Here is a 16,354-nt window from a genome sequence, read left to right as displayed (position 1 = left end):
TAATATCGTCTGTACAGCCGCTCTGGAGAAAACAGTGATGTGATCCAGTAATTAGTAATATAGTTGAAAATGTTGTGTCCCCAACTGAGCAAGCCAAAAGCCAAAGGCGACAGGGGCAAGGAACCAAAACATCTTCAGGGCCAGAATGGAGAAAAATCCTTGGGAGAAACCAGGCTCAGTCGGGGTGCCAGTTCTCTGGCGGATGAACACACAGTGTATGAATATGATTCTGGCAGTATTACAGGTCAGACGTCATATTAGATTGTAAGTGATTTGAAAGATGAATCGAAAGATCGAGAGTTGTCACACTGGAGACGGTTTAATGAGGATGCAGTGACGATGAGTCATTTACAAGGGGGAGTTTAATTGACAGTACACTCTCTGCAGACATCTCAGGGATGCATTGGTCATTGTGTGTGCAGTGATTTGAATTTTGAGACTGCAATATCGTGATGTATAATGCGTTAAGAGTTCACTCAAGTACTGGGTAGCTAAACCATTTAGTACTTTGAAAGTAATTAGCAAGATTTAAAATGTATACAATGTTTAGTAGGGAGCCAGAGAAGTGTTGACAAAACTGGGCTAATATAGTTCCTGGTTCTAGTAAAAACTCTAAGCTGCTGTGTTTTGGACCAGCTGCAATTTATTTATTAAGAGAACAGGGCAACCACTCAGTAGAGCTTTACAATAATCTAGCCTTGAGGTCTTGAACGCATGAACTAACTGTTTAGCATTTTGCAATAAAAGCCTGTGCCGTAGTTTAGATATTTTCTAAGAGGTAAGAATGCGGTTTTACAGATGCTAGAAACGTGGCTTTCAAATTAAAATTTGGTATCATAGAGCACACTCAGGTTCTTAACTGACAATGAGGACTTGACAGGGCAGCCATTAAGAGTTTTTCTGAATTAAGTTGCAGGATATTAATAGTCACAGCCAATATTTTATATCAGTTATGCATTCCTTCAATCTTGTGAATTGGTAAGTTTCATCAGGACACGAAGACGTATAGCGCTGAGTATCGTCAGAATAACAATGAAAACTAACGGCATGCTTCCTATTGATATCTCCCAGTGGTCTCATTTACAGGGTGAAAAGCCCTGAGCCATGTGGTACTCCATACTGAAATTGTGATCGGCGTTACACCTCTTCATTTACTGCTAGATAACTGTCAGATAAGTATGATTTAAACCATGCCAATGCACTTTCACTAATGCCAACATCATTTTTCGAGTCTACTTAAAAGAATGTTGTGGTCGATAGTTACGAATGCAGCGCTAAGATCGAGTAACACTAATAGAGAGATATGGCAACAATCGGATGATAAGAGGAAATCATTTGTAACTCTGATGCGAGCAGTCTCAGTACTATGACACAGTCTAAATCCTGACCGGAAATCCTCACAGATACCATTTATGTCTAAAAAAGGAGGGTAGTTGTGACTGCCTTTTCTAGTATTTTTGACAGAAAGGGTAGATTTGAGATGGGCCTATAATTGACTAATTCTTTGGGATCAAGTTTTTTTAATAAGTGGTTTGATAATAGCTAATTTAAGTGTTTGGTTCATTTCCTAATGAAAAAGATGAATTAATTACATTAGGAAGAGGATCTATGACCTCTGGAAACATCTCTTTTAGTAGCTTAGTCAGTATAGGGTCGAGCATACATGTTGATTAAGATGATTTAAAGAGTTTAACCAATTCTTCTTCTCCTATATATTAGCAAATGATGCAGATTATTACCAGATGGTTAATAATTTAAATCCTAATAATAATCTTTTAACTAATAGTCTTAGGGCTAGATTCACTTGCAGCAGTGCAAACCCTCTTTTGTTGTTTTTAGGATTTATTAAAGACACGCAGTAAAAATAGCATAATAGATCATTTTTGAGGGTGACCTTATTGCATGTGCATTTTCTGTTTCTCTTTCAGACGTAACATTTTTGGGAGGAGTGTATTTAAATGAAGCATGTAAGTTGATTTACTAAGGTTTGCACTAGTCAATTTACTGCTATTTGCAGCATTATTTAATGCTCAAAAAAGCATGTCTTAAACCAGACGTTAATTTGTGCTGCTCTTGGTAGATTGCGTTGATCATTATGGAAATTATCTGGCTGCGTCTGTGTTCTTTAATTTGCATTCTGTCAGTACTTACTGCTTTTATTAGATTGTGTTCTCACACTAATTTGCCCTGTTTAGTCATTCTGACCCTTAATGTTTGGATTATTATCAGTTTACAAACATAAATGTTTTGCTTTTTGAAATGTTTTTTCATAAAGCACTTGCATGAGTCACTCACTTAAAAAATTATTATCTGAGCTGTAAAGCTTTCTGAATTATTTTTAGATGATTATGCTTTACCTATGCAATTCTGAGTGAATTTTCTTGTCTTTTCTGGTGTTCTTGCTCATATCATGTGAAAGTTACCATTTGTACTGCCATTATGTAGTCATGACTTTGAAGATGAAAAATGTTTATAACTTTACATTTACATTAAAATAATGTCTACACTACTGTTCCACCCGTTTGCATCACAGTTTCCACAAACATATTTTTAACACTGATAATAAGAAATGTTTCTTGAGCACCAAAACAGCATATTAGAATGATATCTGAAGGATCATGTGACTGGAGTAATGATACTGAAACAATGTAGCTTTACCATTACAGGAATACTTAGCAAACCGTTATTGTAAATTGTAATAGTATTTCAAAATTGTTTTACCATTGCTTTTGTTCGAATAAATTCAGCCTTGGTGAGCATAAGAGACTTACCAACAGTATCTTACCAACCCCAAACTTTTCCACAGTAATGTGTAATATTCATTATTATTGCCTGACCCTGTGTTCTTACTTCCATAGCAAATGCTTTTTTAAATTGTAATTTATCGGATATTTATCAAAATGTGCATTGAATCTGTATTGAACCTAGAACATTTCTTTAAAGGGGGGTGAAATGCTGTTTCATGCATACTGAACTTTTTACACTGTTAAAGACTTGGATTCCCATCCTAAACATAGACAAAGTTTCAAAAACTAATGTTGGACGTTTGATGGAGTATTTCTGTGTCAAAAATACTCCTTCCGGTTTCTCACAAGTTTCGGAGAGTTTTTTTCGAGTATGGGTCGGCTTGACGTCGATAGAGCGGAAGGTCCTTGTATGGGCCGTATGGGCTCTTCTCCCCGTAGGGTGCGCGCGCGTGACTAGAGCGAGAGAGGAAATGCACGCCCATAAACACACTCTCAGCTGCAGATCCAGTCGTCCGTGAACACTTATGTCGTTATAGTCCGCGCCGCGCTCCACTTTATTCCTATGGGTGACATCAAGCGACTTCAACGCTTCAACACAGCATTCCAGGAAGGCAGCGCTGCATTTGAACAGATTTGAACGCAGAAATGACGGGAAGCTTCACAACATCGCTTCAGTCGCGTCTCAAAGTGGATCTCCACGGTCACTGCTGTCAGAGGACTTCACCAAATCATACCAAAGCAGTGTGTTTTTGACGGAGTGGTCCCAGCAATAAAGTTTCGGTCCTGCTTTGGAAGCAGGCGGTGAGTAAAACTGCTTCAAATGTCTGTGCTGTTGGCTATCATCGCGTGAGTAAACATCAGTAAACGACACGATCGCGTGCTTCATCATTCAAATGCGCTAACGTTACTCCATTGTTGTTCTATGTATAACGTTACACTAGTCTGACGTGCAAAACCGTTTTGCTTGCTACTGCTAAGGTTTAGTCGCATACAATAGTCCATAAACCGTATCATGTCCTCATAAACTGCGAGTAAACACACACAAATGTTGACAGGCCACTAAATACAGTAAAGACGGACGTCCTGCTGTTGCTGTTTCTCCTGTTCAATATATTTCAGCCTCCGAATCTGATTCTGGATCATATCTGTATTAGCTGAATCTGATCGATAGCCATGGGTTTCTCCACGCTTGAGGACGTCACTGCTTTGTGTGCACTCGTCATTCTTTAGCTCCGCCCACACGATACGCCTCCAGGCACAGGTTTTTTTCCGGAAAGACTCGGTACAGCCTATATTTCTTTTATAAATATAATAAAAACTAAAGACTTTTCGGAGATACGAAGGATGCAATACTACTCTATAGGTACACAAGATGACATGAGATTGACTGAAACTGAGTGCCCCCCCCCCCCCCTTTAATTTGCAGAAAATCAACTGCTGAAAATGGGTAGAGGGAAGTGGCACCTCTGAATGGTATGGGTGGCGACATGTGGTGTTTAAAAATTCCAATAGCATAAATCATGTAGGTGCCTACATACTGGTGGAATGAAAGCTAGAAGTGGATGTTGAAATATAACATCATTAGATATGTCCAAATGATGCTTGGTCACATTGAAACTGATCCAACATTATCAGCATGGGATGATTTAATTACAGAGAAGGTGGACCAGTTGAGAGGTGCTGACAGACAAATATGGTTCAGAAACAGCTTCTACATGCTGATGAGTGGTAAGATGAAAGGGAAAAAGCAATAACAGAATAAAATGAGCAAGATTGAGAGATAATATTAAGGGCATCAGACCAGGCCACAAACATCACACATTGTTGTAGCCTGTCCAGACCTGTTCAGACATCATTAGGGCATACTTTCCTCTTTCAGCATCCAATCTCTGTTTAGCAATCATACACAGAGAAATATACAACAGTTGCTTTGTGTTTACTCAGTAACCAAGACACATTCACATCACACTTTTTTGACAGGAAGGATTGAAGGAGAACCACCCAACTGGCATTTGTAGCCATGCTGGCTTTTGATTTTCAAGTTTGAGACCTTCACTTCAAAAGGAAAAAAATAGCTTCAATGTAACTTAAAAATATAAGAAAGTGTCAACTATTTACTGTATGTTAGACTCAAGGCTGAGCTAAAATAGGAAAACTTTCAGGTGGTTTCTTAGAGATGTATGTTTTTTTCTATATTTAGAAGCAAGGGCTGGCCAAACTCACTTTTCCATGTGATTATCTCTTTGTTTAGAAGCATCCATTTTGTTCTCAATTATAACTTAGCACAAAAGTAATGACATGTTGTCTTAATAAAGTAGAACCTTGGGATATACCTACAGCCCTGACACTAGCATGTGTGGGGTCACATACAGAGAGATACCCAATCATTACTGTGGGAAATTAAGGAATGAGTGCTGTTTCATTTGGAATGGAGCACAATGGCCAAGTAGCATCCACTCCTGAAGTCTTTCTGTGGCATTAATGAGTAGGCTTAAAAGGAATCTGCATCATTTTTTATTTAGAGAAAAATTGGTGGGAAATCTGTGGATTGATTTACATTTTTTTAGCACTATGTTAAAGGTATAATCCACACAAAAGTATTAATTATTTAATCTCACCCTTGTGTAGTTTCAAAAATCTTTTCCAATTTTTTTCTTCTTCTTCTGTGGTATACAAAATAAATGCTGCATCACACTGACTTCTATTGTATGAAGAGATAAACTGACATTTCTTGAAACATCATCTTTTGTGTTCCACAAAAGAAAGCAAGTCATTTTGTATGGTGATAGGGAGGGGACATGTTCGGTTCACCTAGTTTTGTCTTGACAACATATTAACTCGTGGGTACGTGATGGCCACAAGATAATTTTGTCAAGGTAACGGCATACTTATGTTGTGGCCATGCGATGTCTTGAGACTTGGTCTTGAGATTCTATGTTAGGGAATTATATAATTTTCTCTTAAATGCAGAAACAACCTGCATAACCATAGCAACCTGGAATTATCAGAAATGGATAAGCCTATAATAATATTTATTTTTAATTAAGAGAAAGCACGGTTAGAGATTATTTTAGTAAGAGATTATTTTAGTAACATATTGCCTATTTGTCAGACACAGACGAGGACACAGAGGTAAGTGAAACAGTTTATTAACAGAAGTAACGGACACAGGCAGAACACAGAATGGTATCTTGACACGATGAACCCTTAACTGACTGATGACTTTCCTTGTAGATGGTGGAGACGAAGACGATGATGACGATGAAGATAGAGACGACGAAGACAGGTAAGTAGCACAACAGTAGTCACAGGATGGTGATCGGTGCAAGACCAGACAAAGAGTGCTTGTGAGTGATGTGCTTATATGTGGCTCTGGTGATGATGCACAGGTGATCAGAATGCCGGTGATTGTGAGCGAGTGGGCGTAGTATATGTGTCCGATGGTGCAGGAAGTGCGGTTGTGACAGTACCCCCACCTCCACAGGTGGCTCCTGACGACTGCGATGGTTGACGGCGACGGGGTCTACCACGGCCTCAAGGAGCGGGTCGTTCAGGGTGGTCCTGGTGGAACTGAGTCAGAAGGTTGGGATCAAGGATGTCATTCTTGTTGATCCACCACTGCTCCTCTGGACTGTAGTCCTCCCAGTCCACTAGGTATTCCAGCTGTGACCCCACTGCCGCGAGTCAAGGATAGCTCTCACCCGGTAGACGTTGGGGTCTTCGTCGATGACAGGAGGAGGAGGTCACTTCATTCAGCTGCCTCTCTATGGTGAATGGTCCTAAGTAGCGGAGACTCTGCTTACAGCAAGGCAGCCGGAGATGGATGTCCCGGATGGATAACTAGACCTTCTGGCCAGGTTGGTACTGCGGTTTGGGTCCTCTCCTGACATCAGCCTGCGGTCTACGACCACTAAGACACAGGTAAACCCTTGAGAAGGAGGAAGAGGAGGAGGACCCTTGAGAAGGAGGAAGCAGTCTCCTAGGAGTATCAGCAATGGCGCAGACTGAGCATCCCTTGACGTACCAGGAGATGTCCTGAGGCATGGAGGGCGACCAGTAGCACTGACAGAGGAGCAAGAGGGTGTCCAGAGCCTGGTGAAGAGTGTGCTAAATCCAAGAGGGGAAGGCGATGGTTTGGTGGTACATACAGGCGCCACTCTGGACCTCCCGGTGGAGCAGGGTTTTGGGTGTTCTCTTGTTGGATTTGTTGATGGATGGCCCATTGGATGGGAATGACGAGCATGGCTGGTGGAAGGATGGTTTCAGGGTTCTCAGGGTCAGGATCCGCTTGATACAACCGAGACAAGGCATCCGCCCTGTTGTTTAAGTCTACTGGATGATACGTTACCTTGAAGTTAAAGCGGGTGAAGAATAGGGCTGTGCGATTAATCGAAATTGTAATAAAATCGTGATTTGAGCATTTGCGATTTCTAAATCGCTTCATAGCACGATTTTTTTCTGCTGCGCCCAACCTCCCAGTAGGCTATGCTATCCGAACCAATCAGAATGCAGCATGCCTAAATTGAGTGGGAGAACAGACTGGGCATAACACATCAACATATGAAATAAAAAAAAATATTATAGGCTAGGCCTAATATTTAAACAAACCCTAATTAAATAAGCTAGGTTGTCTTTAACCCATGGCCACCATAACACTGCTCCGACCCCGGTAGAGGAGGCATCGACCTCCACGATGAACTGACGATGAGGATCGGGGTGATCCAGGATCGGAGCAGATTGAAAGGTGAGCTTCAATTGTTGGAAGGCTTCCTTGGCGGATGGATTCCAGGACAGAGACTTGGGCCGGTTTCTTGAAATAGAAGTGAGCGGGGAGCTGAGCAGATTGTAGTTATGGATGAAGCGTTGGTAGAATTTGGCGAATCCCAGGAAACGTTGCAGCTCTTTGATGGTGCTGGGTAATGACTAGTGTAGAATGGTGTCCACCTTCCTCTGGTGCATCTTGACTCCATGGTTGTCAATGATGCACACAAAAAACTGAACTGAGGCGGTATGGAACTCACACTTCTCCAACTTGAGATACAGGTGATGGGCCCGGAGCTTCTGGAGCACGTGTGGTCCATGCTCTTCGTGCTGCCTCGGGTTACGTGAGTAGATGAGGATATCATCAATATAGACGATGACGAACTTGTTCAGGAAGTCTCAGAATACCTTGTTCATGTAGTTTTGGAAGACAGCCCATATGGCATCACCCGGTACTCGTAGTGACCTGAGGGGGTGATGAAGACGGTCTTCCACTCGTCTCCCTTCCGAATGCGAATGAGATTGTAGGCACTTCTTAAATCGAGCTTGGGGAAGATGGCGGCTCTTCTTGAGTCACGCTGATCTGGGTGTCAGGACTTTCCACTGACGTTGACTGCACTGGAAGCTGTTGATATACTGAAGAGGATTTGGGTTTAACCTTCACTGGACGATTGATACAGTGTCGGAAGCAATTCTCACCCCATTGAAGGATTTCTCCGGAGGACCAGTGGATGTGGGGTTGGTGCAGGTTTTACCATGGGCGTCCTAGGATGATGTCGGCGGTTTCCTCATGCAGATGACCGACACGCAGTGTTAGTGTGGGTGAGAAATGGCGCACACGACTTCGGCCCAGCGGTTTTCCCTCTATGATGGTTATCCGAAGGTCGACAGGGCAGCGTTGTCGATAAGGAATTCAGTTTCTGGAGGCTTTTTTAACTTATGAAGTTCCCAGCCGACCTCGAGTCGATGAGGGCTTGTGCTGAAATGGATGAGTAAGAATTATTTACATACACCAGGGTCTTAATAAGATGAGCAGTATGAGGAGGTAGTTGGATAGTACTCAACGCTGGATGGGGAGGTCGCACCGAGCAGGTGGAAATCCCATGTCTGTATCCCCCACAATACAAACACAATTGCTGGTTAATCCGGCGTTGGCGTTCGGTGGTAGTGAGATGGTATGTGTCAATATACATGGGTTCAGGTGCTGGAGGTGCGACAGATAGTTGTGCGGGCAGAGGATTGACAGCGGGCGCGGTGAGAAAACAGGCATACAGTCGTTGCGATACTGACTGTTTTCTGGATTAACAATTCAAGACCCATGGAATCTTCATAAACAACGATTATTTGCTTTACCCCTTTCAGAAGGCCGTGGCGGAATGTGGTGATGAGGGCGTATTTGTTCCACCTGCTCATACCTGCCAAAGTGTGGACACATAAGGCGTATGAACCAGTGGTTTCTCTTTTTCCTTGACGAATGTTGAAGAGTTGGTCATGGACAGACAGTTCAGCAGCTTGTTGACCGAAGATTTCCTTTGGATGGGAACAAAAAGCAGAGATCGAGCCGGTGACTGGGGTGTTCAATTACCACAAGAATTGTGCCCATTGAAGTGCTCGGCTGGCGAGCAGGGAGATGATAAACGCCACCTGGCCTCTCTCGTGGTGGAATAAGTGGGAGTTCGCTTCCATGTAGAGAGGGCATTGCAACAGAACCCCACTGCAATCCTCCGCCGCGTTGCTGTATGTCGCTGGTCGCCATGGGACCGATGGTGCAGGAAGTGCGGTTGTGACACTATTGCGCATGATGACAGCATTCGTTTAAAGTTTGTTATCAATAAAAGTTAAAGGATTGCAGTCACTACTAGCCATTTTGGCAGGTTGAATTATAGCTTTTATAATCTTTATAAAAAAATATATAATAAAAAAAAAGCATCAACAAGTCCTGAGAAATTCCAAGAGGGTCCTCGGACACTAAATATCTGACATGCTTCCAATACTCATTTTCTGCAGATACGTAATACCAGTGCTTTCTTGCTCTCGCGCTCTCTCATCTCTCTGACAGTGAGTTGACACACAAACCCACCTCATCTCCCTCACTCATTTAATTTGCTCAGGATTAATTTTTGCTGTTACAGAGCTTGAATTTCGGTGTGGGGAATTGTGCCTATTGCGCATAATTTTACACAGATTTTACACAGACACCCAAAGTGCAAGCACCTAAAGCTGCTTCATAGTACTAAATTGATTTATTTTCCGCGGCTTATTGCTGAGTGGTGAGCACTATTATAATTTCATAATTCCACCCTTATTTTGTCGTTCTTAATTAAAAATAATATTATTGTCCTATCCAGAGTCGTTAATCATCAAGCAGGTTTGTTTACGTGGCCATGAGAAATAGATGTTTTTCCCCTCAACAATAAGATCTCGAGGCAACAACAAAAATAAGCGAACCGAACATGTCCCCTACCAGTCACCATAATTTTAAAATGACAACAATGCAGTCACTACTAGCCGTTTTGGCAGGTTGAATTATAGCTTTTATAATCTATATAAAAAATATATATAATAAAAAAAGCATGTAAAGCATGTAAAAAACTGACAGTATGACAGATTTTTCTATTTTCGTGTGAAATATATATTTTGTTCATGAATGATAATATTAAACAGAGCTGAGAGTTTTACACTCCTCTTTTGCATTATCAAATTTGCGGTATAGTATATCTTCCTCTATGTGAAAACAGCAATATCTGTCAGTTCCATTCTAATAATAATAAAAAAATCCACTCTCCAAAACACACAGAGTGTTAGCACCTCATCCTTTCTTTCTGTCTCACCCTTTTTTCTGTTTCTTTCTCTCAGCCCTGAGAAGTTATTAATGCTGAGGGTTCATTACAGCTGTTCAAACATGGGGTCGGCAAATGACCCATGGTTTAGGAAAACACAGTGATTTACTCGGCAGTGTGTGCTAAAATAATCTAAAGGGGAGCGTAATAACATTTGTCATTACTCACTAGACGCCACAACTCACTGGAGAGGAAAGGAAGGGAAAAGGAGAGAAAGTGAGTTGTAGAAACTGTGCCAGAGGGGTGTGGAGAGCCGTAATGAGGACTAGTTCACTCAAAAAAAAAATACAATTATGTCTTTATTTGCTAACTGTCATGTTATTCCAAAACCACATGACTTACTTTATTCTTTGGAACATCACTGGTGAAATTCTGCAAAATATTTCTCAGCCTGATCTCATAAAAATGCATATCTATAGCACTACTGTATATCGAAGAATTGTATAGAATTGTATTTATTGTATGATTTATACGCCAAAATGTATATACAGTTTTCACATGCATATGATACGCACTTTACAACGTATTGTATGCACTTATTACACGGCTCTGTGAAATACTTGATTCTGATTGGTCAATCGCGCATTCCAGCGGTATGTTATTTCCAGATAACAACCGCTCATCCGGGTACTACGAGTTATCTTGACCGGTACTACTTCTATACTTAATGCTGGCGCCATCTTAAACAGCCGTGGGTTACAATGGAAGACTTCAAGGCAGGTTTCCTTTATAACGTTTTTAATATAGATATTTTCCTTACACAAACGCATCGATTAGAATCAGAAGGCCTCTATTAACCCGTCGGAGCCGTGTGGAGCATGTTATTTGACGGACAGCTGCATTTTTTTTTATGGACTTCAAACACAACTACAACTACTGCTTGGATTATCGTTAGCCTGGAATTTTTATATATATATATATCCGATTGTATTTGTCTGAAAGAAGAATATCATATACACCTATGATAACTTGAGGGTGAGTAAATCATAGGCTTGGTTTCATTTTTGGGTGAACTAACCCTTTCAGCATTCATTTTTAGTAAGGGCATATGGCAAATCAGGTTGGAACTGTTTTTCTTCACGGAAGCTTTGCGTAAGAGCTAATAAAATATTTAATCTCAAGACAATATTTTGTGTCTTGAAATGTAATTTTTTTTATTTGAGTTCTAGTAGCCGTGTAATAAGCGGGATAATGTACACCCAGCTGGTTGTTATCGCAGAATAAACCCCGACAGAGAGATCAGGACCCCGGCGCAAAGCGGCTGGGTGTACATTATCCCTTACTTATCCCACACCACTAAACCTACCCAATGGTGTTACAAAGCATTTCATATACATGTAAAAACTAATAGTGTTATATAAATCACACAATACATTTCTGCTATATACACATTTCATGAGAATGTTTACAGTTACAATAAACAGGAACAGGAGCTTTCAAGGCTCAAAAATGAAGTAAAAGTACCATAACATTTGCATAAACATTTAATATTTACATTGACAGATACAGGTAATTGATTCAGAGATTTGAACTTGAGAACTGAAACATTCTGATTTGTGAATGAACAATTCAGACAGATTTTGTGAACCGACTCAACCAATAATTGAAATGATCCTACTTAATTAATCAAATTGTTTTATGAGTTAGGCATTGCTAATTCATTTATGAACTCTCACGAATATTCCAAGGTGTCAGACACAGACGAGGGCACAGAGGTAAGTGCAATGTGAAACAGTTTATTGAACAGAGCTATCGGACACAAGCAGAACACAGGAGGATATCTTGACACGTAGAACACTTAATGGATGATGGCAGTTTACTTTCCTTTGTAGATGGGGAGGACGAGGAAGACGATGAAGATGAGGCAGGAGATGAAGACGATGGTGATGATGATGATGATGAAGACAGGAACAGGTAAGTCATTCACAGGTTCATAGACGCAGGTAACAGACGGGGGTTCGGTACGAGACCGAACAGTGAGGGGTAGTGTGTGGCGTGCTTATGTGTGGCTCTGGTGATGATGCACAGGTGATCAGAATTCCGGTGATTGCGAACAAGTGGGCCACGTAACGTAAGTGTGGCCCTGCGTCCCAATTCGCATACTATCCATCCTAAATAGTATTCGAAAATAGAATTAGTATGTCCCAAATCATAGTATGTTGAAAAGAGTATTCCAAAGATTCCCGGATGGTTTACTATTTCCGGTCCGAATTCACAGTATGGATCGATGGGCACTCTAACGGCTGATATTGCCCACAACCCACTGCGAGTTGGACGAGGATTCGATTAGAACTACAAACGCGGATAAAAAGCATTAAAAAACTACAAACATGACGGATGTGCGAGTTCGACGGTTAAGTAGAGAAGTTTAGATAAAGGGGTTTGAGTGACCAACTATCAATATTTAACCTGACAAAAATATATTTATTCAGTGTTGTCACATTATATTTCACCCGCAGCAGCATTGAGAACTTTTGAAATGACACGTTTGGCCATTAACTTTTAAATGCATCATTATATTTAAACTGCAAACACATGAGGAGAGTCTCTGCATTAAAGACCCACACATGGCAGATCAACGAGCGGCTACATTTCTCTCCGATACGGTTAGGAGATTAAACTGAATGTGGAAGATTTGAACTGTGACGAATCTGACGATGATTGACAGGGCAGATAAACGGTGACGGGATGCACGTAACTAAGCGACAGAGTCCGTTAAAGATGGCGAAGTAGTATGTCCCGAAGCTTGCATACTTTTCTGCTACACACTCAAAAGTATATACTTTTTCTTCACAAAAAGAGTACATACTTTTAGGACGTAGTATAAGTAGGCGAATTGGGACGCAGCATCTGTGTCTGATGGTGCAGGCAGTGCGGTTGTGACACAAGGAAAGCTAGTACTAAGTTGACGTGAGAACCAGATCATTTATGAACAGATGGTATTATGAACTTGAATTCATTGAAATTATATGACTCAAATAATTTAAAGGGGGGGTGAAATGCTGTTTCATGCATACTGATCTTTTTACACTGTTAAAGACATGGAATCCCATACCTAAACATGGACAAAGTTTCAAAAGTTAAGGTGGACGTTTGATGGGAGTATTTCTTTGTCAAAAATACTACTTCCGGTTAGTCATAAGTTTCGGCAAGTTTTTTGCGATCATGCGTCCCCTTTGACGTTAATGGGGGCGGAATTTCCTTGTATGGGCCTTACGGACAATTCTACCGGAAGAGCGTGAGAGAGAGAGAGGGAGAGAGCGAAAGTAACAGGCTACGCCCATCAAAGCGCTGGCTTGTAGGCTGCGCTGCACAGGTGATGTGCACAATTAACAATGACATCAAAAAGTGCGTTTTTGGTTGCCAGACCAAGACAGTCCTGCACAGATTCCCCAAAAACCCCGCGGTAAGGCAACAGTGGATGGAATTTGCTTTTCCGGATCAGCAACTGAGTTGCGCGAATGTTTATATCTGTTCGCTGCATTTCGGTGCCGACTGTTTCATAAACAAGGCCCAGCTTGACGACGGATTTTCCAATCGCCTAATGCTGAATGATGGAGCAGTCCCAACGATAAAGGTCCCAACGTTAGAACCGCGGGCGGTGAGTGAGACTGCTTCAAATGTCTGTGTTTTTGCCTATGCTCATCAAGTAGCCCAAACATGATCACGTATAGTTAATTGATCAATGGAGCATGCGATGTGTAGTGCGTGTACATTTGTTTAGCTGGCCACTATACGTGTAACTTTATGTTTGTGTATTGTAAAAGCACTCCAAACAACAATACACAAAGAGTGGGGAAATATGTTGAACTAAATAAGCGCGCTTCTTCATTCAAATGCGCTACTATTCCGTGTCTTTCTATGTAAACACTAACTTAGCCTGCCGTGCAAAACCAGTCCGCTTAATAACGTTACAATTGTCTACACAAACCACGCGTAAACACACACACACACGTGCACAACTGCACTTCCCACATGTACACCTTCAAAAACAAAAATACGACAATATAATTCAAGTATAAATATGTAAATAACACAAGCCGCTAAGCATATTATATAGTTAGTGTATAACTTGTACCACATAGAGACGTCCTGCTCTAGTCGTTTTTGCTGCTGCTCCTGTTCAACTGCAGCCTCTGGGTCTGATTCCGGATCATAGATGTATGGCTGTATCTGATTAAAAGCCATATTTTTATTTTGAATAAAGTTTTTCCCGCTGTTAGGGATGACACAGCTTTACGACGCACTCGACTCAACACAATAGCAGCGCCGTGCACACGTCATTATTTAGCTCCGCTCACACGATACGCCCCCACCTGCTCCGCTTTTTTCGGAAAGACTCGGAACAGCGCATCTTTCTTATATAATTATAAAAAAAATAAAGACTTTTCGGAGATATGCAGGATGCAATGCTACTCTATAGGTACTCAAGATTGACATGACACTGACTGAAACTGAGTGTTTCACCCCCCCTTTAATTAACTGTACATTATCTCATGAATGTGCCTAGGAGAGCTAGGATAGATTTCAACATTTTAAAATAAATTTTTGTTTGTTTCTCACAAAATCTTTCCACCTCATTTTTAAAGTTAGAGTGCATTATTAAATTGAATGCATCTGGCTTATATAGTATGCAGCTGTAACGCAGTTAGTAGCTAGAAAGGAAGGAGGCGGGAACCGGCGGACGTTCAACATTTATTAATTCAAAATAAATAAACAAAACAAAAGTAAAACCGCGGCCAGCCCCTAACGGACGACTGCCCGCGAACACACAAAATAAAACGTGGGCAGCCCCTCACGGACGACTGCCCACAAACACATAAACAAAACATAACATAAAATCCAGGCCTGGTTCTCTCTCGTCTTCCGCTGTCCTTGCTCCTCCTTTTATGCTCCGGTCACATGGCCGCGAGACGAGACCGGTGTGTCATGCAGCTGGCACTTGTCAACACTAATCACCGGCCCGCTCTCGCGGTCCCTCGCCCCGCTGCCTGTCACACCACAGCAGCCATACAAAGTTTGTATATGTTGCTTGATATTGCAAACAGACATTTCTTACCATATTATTTATTGTCTTCATTGTAAACACAATGGTTTGTATCGAAAATAGTTTCAATGTTTACTTCATTTGATATTTACATTATTTCTATATAGTGACTAAAGATTCTGAAGTCTCAGAAAACAGCTTACTTCCGCATTTAAAGGTGTCACAAAATGTTATACTGTTGTCTGAGGTCAACTTATGATGTTTGCATGGTTTTTACATTCAAAAACAGCATAACTAATAAGTAATAGGCTATTTTCTACACTGGTTTTGAGGCTTTCTCCTGAGAGCAGGGTTTTGATGGGCACTGGTGACTTGGAAATAAACGCCCATGGCTAGGAATGGATAAGATTTGCATATTTAATGAGCTTCTGCTCCTCTGTCAGTTCACATGAGGGACTGTTTTGAAAGCAACAACCGGAATAATTCTCTGATGGGGCTCGGTCTCAAAACATATTTATCAAACAGACCTGATCGGTAGATTTTAGCACGAACCAAATGCTTGGTTTTGATGGGCTCTGAAGATGCCCGCGGCTAGAAATGGATAAGATTTGCATATTTATTGATCCTCAGCTCCTCGTTCAGTTCACATGAGGGAAGGGTTGTTTTGAAAGCAACAACCAGAATAATTCTCTGACTGGGCGTATTTATGAAACAGAAACAATGATTTATCTCTCACCCATCCATGATTATTATTTTTTTTTATTAATTGGCCTGCCCGATCGGTGGATATAAGCCAAATCACACGTGCGCGCACTCTTCAGACATCAAGTCAAGAAGGTGAACAACGGAGATCAATAAATTAATCTTTTTCCACTAGTTAAGATTCACCGGCCTGCCGACGTGTTTAGATTTTGATAGCCTGTCTGGAAAACACATAGGCCCAGCACGTTGGGCTTTGCGAGCCCTGGGAGTCTGATCCCGAATCACAATAAACCAACAAATAAGGGATTCTCCAGCCT

The 16,354-nt window shown here is 41.3% G+C and overlaps 1 long non-coding RNA gene across 1 annotated transcript in view; it reads left to right on the top strand.

Moving 5' to 3' along the window:
- The window catches only part of LOC137073160 (uncharacterized), a 135,458-nt gene extending 123,196 nt beyond the window's left edge, over positions 1–12,262 (top strand). The window contains exon 6 of the long non-coding RNA XR_010904740.1: positions 12,181–12,262. This is a non-coding gene — a long non-coding RNA (uncharacterized lncRNA). The remainder of the gene's footprint in view (positions 1–12,180) is intronic.
- The last annotated feature ends 4,092 nt before the right edge of the window (positions 12,263–16,354 follow it).

This window comes from Pseudorasbora parva, chromosome 4 (genome assembly GCF_024679245.1).
Source record: "Pseudorasbora parva isolate DD20220531a chromosome 4, ASM2467924v1, whole genome shotgun sequence".
Classification (NCBI taxonomy): Eukaryota; Metazoa; Chordata; class Actinopteri; order Cypriniformes; family Gobionidae; genus Pseudorasbora; species Pseudorasbora parva.
The sequence above is the reverse complement of the archived record's forward strand: the minus strand, read 5'-3'. Positions and strand labels throughout refer to the sequence as shown.